Source organism: Balaenoptera acutorostrata, chromosome 10 (genome assembly GCF_949987535.1).
Source record: "Balaenoptera acutorostrata chromosome 10, mBalAcu1.1, whole genome shotgun sequence".
Classification (NCBI taxonomy): Eukaryota; Metazoa; Chordata; class Mammalia; order Artiodactyla; family Balaenopteridae; genus Balaenoptera; species Balaenoptera acutorostrata.
In genome coordinates this window covers 55002629-55005409 of record NC_080073.1, presented here as the reverse complement: position 1 = coordinate 55005409, position 2781 = coordinate 55002629, and the positions used below count along the sequence as shown (strand labels likewise).

Here is a 2781-nt window from a genome sequence, read left to right as displayed (position 1 = left end):
ATAATTACCATACAGAGAATGAGTGCTGTTCTCAGAAGAAATAGGGTTTGGAGCAGACAAAACAAGAGGTGTCCACAGTGAAATCTCATTGAATCCTTTAACATTTGCAATGTGTAGGTGATAAAACAGATTTAGAGCAGGGCAGTGATTTGTTCAAGGTCATGCAACTCCTAAGTGGAGGAACTATGACTTGAATCTGGACTTTATCTCCCAACCCCTTCTCTTCTCTAATATATATGATTTAATCTACTGGCAGCATATGTATGTTGGTGTATGTCAGATGACACTGTGATATCCATAAGATTTGGGAGCGGGACACAGGGAGGTTCTCTGTGCTCTCAGTTTTGGAATTTGCCTCAAGGAGCCTATGAGCAATGCCAGTGAGTCATTCCTTCTCTAAGATGTGGACTGTGTTAGACTTTTGAATTACAGAAAGGAGAAAAAGAAATGGTATGACTAATTAACCAATAATTATAAAACATTAAATGTGCAAAAAGGAAACCTACCTGATGAGGCCATGAGAGAATTGTATAATAGAGGGTTGTGTTTGTTTTAATGAATGGGGATATGTACTTATGGAAGTTTTCCTTGTGGAAGATTCTAAGGTTATTTAAGTCAGAAATTGGTTAATTCTGAGAGTCAGTTCCTAAATGTGTGTACATGCTCTTGGTTTTCTTTCTGGGAGTCATCTAATTTTGGGACTCATACTCTGAAGTGTGAGAAACTTGAATTAATTTCAGAGGAAATACGTTCATTAAAGGCCAATGAATGTCAGTTCACTGTACCAGCTAGCTACTGCTGTGTGACAAATCAATTCAATGATTTAAAGCAGCATGTGCATCCTGATTGGTGGGGTTTTACTGATTTGCAATGCCCTTGATTGTATAGGGGTATTTCAAGCAAAGGATGTAGCTGGGCTTGGCTTCTTACTGCCACTTGGCTCAGACAGCTTTATGTGTATTCATCTTGTGGCCCAAGCTGAGGGGACAGCAGCCACAGAAGGGAACCTCTGCTCATGACACAGGTGGAGATGTGAGAGAACAGGCCCAATCATGTAAGCAAGTTTTAATCTTTTGATTGTGTCATGTTTGCTGGCATCCATTAGCAGAAAAATGGCCAAGCCCAAAATCAAAGTGTGAAGAAGAATGTCCCTCTCATGGAGATGGTGTGGGGTGGAGTGAGTGAATAGTTCTAGACAATAATCCAATCCACCATGGAGTACAGAGCTAAAAGTTTATTTTTAGAAAGTATATTTTAAAAGTGTATTCCCAGGGCTTCCCTGGTGGCACAGTGGTTAAGAATCCACCTGCCAATGCAGGGGACACGGGTTTGATCCCTGGCCCAGAAAGATCCCACGTGCAACGGAGCAACTAAGCCCTGCACCACAACTACTGAGCCTGCACTCGAGAGCCCGCGAGCCACAACTACTTAAGCCCGTGCACCTAGAGCCGGTGCTCCGCAACAAGAGAAGCCACCGCAATTAGAAGCCCACGCACGGCAACGAAGAGTAGCCCCCGCTCGCCGCAACTAGAGAAAGAGGGCACACAGCAACGAAGACCCAAGGCAGCCAAAAAAAAAAAAAGTGCGTTCCCAGGTGATTCTAAAGGAGAAGCACCAAATATTGTGAGAAGGTGTTGACTTTTAAGAGTGGTGAGCAGACCGGCCGGAGCAGGTCCGGGGTCAGGCGGCGGCGCCCCTGGGCCCGGCCATGGTGCAGGCCTGGTACATGGACAAGTCGGGCGACGACCCGCAGCGGCCCCACTGCGGGGAGCCTGGGCGCCCGGTCGCCCTGAAGCAGCTGCGCGGGCTCAGGGTCCTTTACTGGAAGCTGGATGCTGACAAGTACGAGAATGATCCAGAATTAGAAAAGATCCGAAAAGAGAGAAACTAGTCCTGGATGGACATAATAACCGTATGCCAGGACAAACTACCAAATTACGAAGAAAAGATTAAGATGTTTTATGAGGAGTATTTACACCTGGATGATGAGATTCGCTACATCCTGGACGGCAGTGGGTACTTCGATGTGAGGGATAAAGAGGGCAGTTACAATCAAGACTTTGAATTTTAACAGAAAAACTTGTACATTGTTTTTTTTAGTTAACAATTCTGAGACTCAATTATACCTAATTCGTTATAATCATAGAAAAACCCTAAATTAACCTCATATTTGAAGGGCAGTTTGCTTTAAGTATTTTTTTTTTAAACTGGATTAAAAATCTTTGTGTCAAAAAAAAAAAGAGTGGAGAGTATATATTTTTGCCATCAGAGGAAATCAATGGTTTTCTTAAAGTTAACTTTTCTATATATTGAACTTCTACTCAATCTACTATTATTAATTTCATGTCAGCCAAGTATACAAGTCAGGGTTTTCCAGAGATAGAACCAATAGACCATATATAGATATATAGAAGGAGATTCATTACAAGGGATTGGCTCACACAATTATGGAGGATGAGAAGTCCCACACTTGGCTGTCTACAAGCTGGAGGTCCAGGAGACCAAGTGGTGTACATCCAGTCCAAACCAAAAGGCCTGAGGGCCTGGGAGAGCCAATGGTAGAACGAGTCAGAGTCCAAAGGCCCAAGGACCAGGAGCTCCAAAGTCCAAGGACAAGAAAAGATGGTGTCCCAGCTCAAGCAGAGAGCAAATTTGCCCTTCCTTTGCCTTTTTGTTCTATCCAGGCCCTCAGTGGATTGGATGATGCCCATCTGCATCGGTGAGGATGATCTTCCTTAGTCTATGAAATCAAACGCTAATGTCTTCCAAAACACAGACACA

General features: G+C 43.6%; 1 pseudogene; it reads left to right on the top strand.

Moving 5' to 3' along the window:
* The first annotated feature begins 1708 nt into the window (after window positions 1-1708).
* On the top strand, window positions 1709-2071 carry LOC103017979 (acireductone dioxygenase-like; annotated as a pseudogene).
* Window positions 2072-2781: the final 710 nt, after the last annotated feature.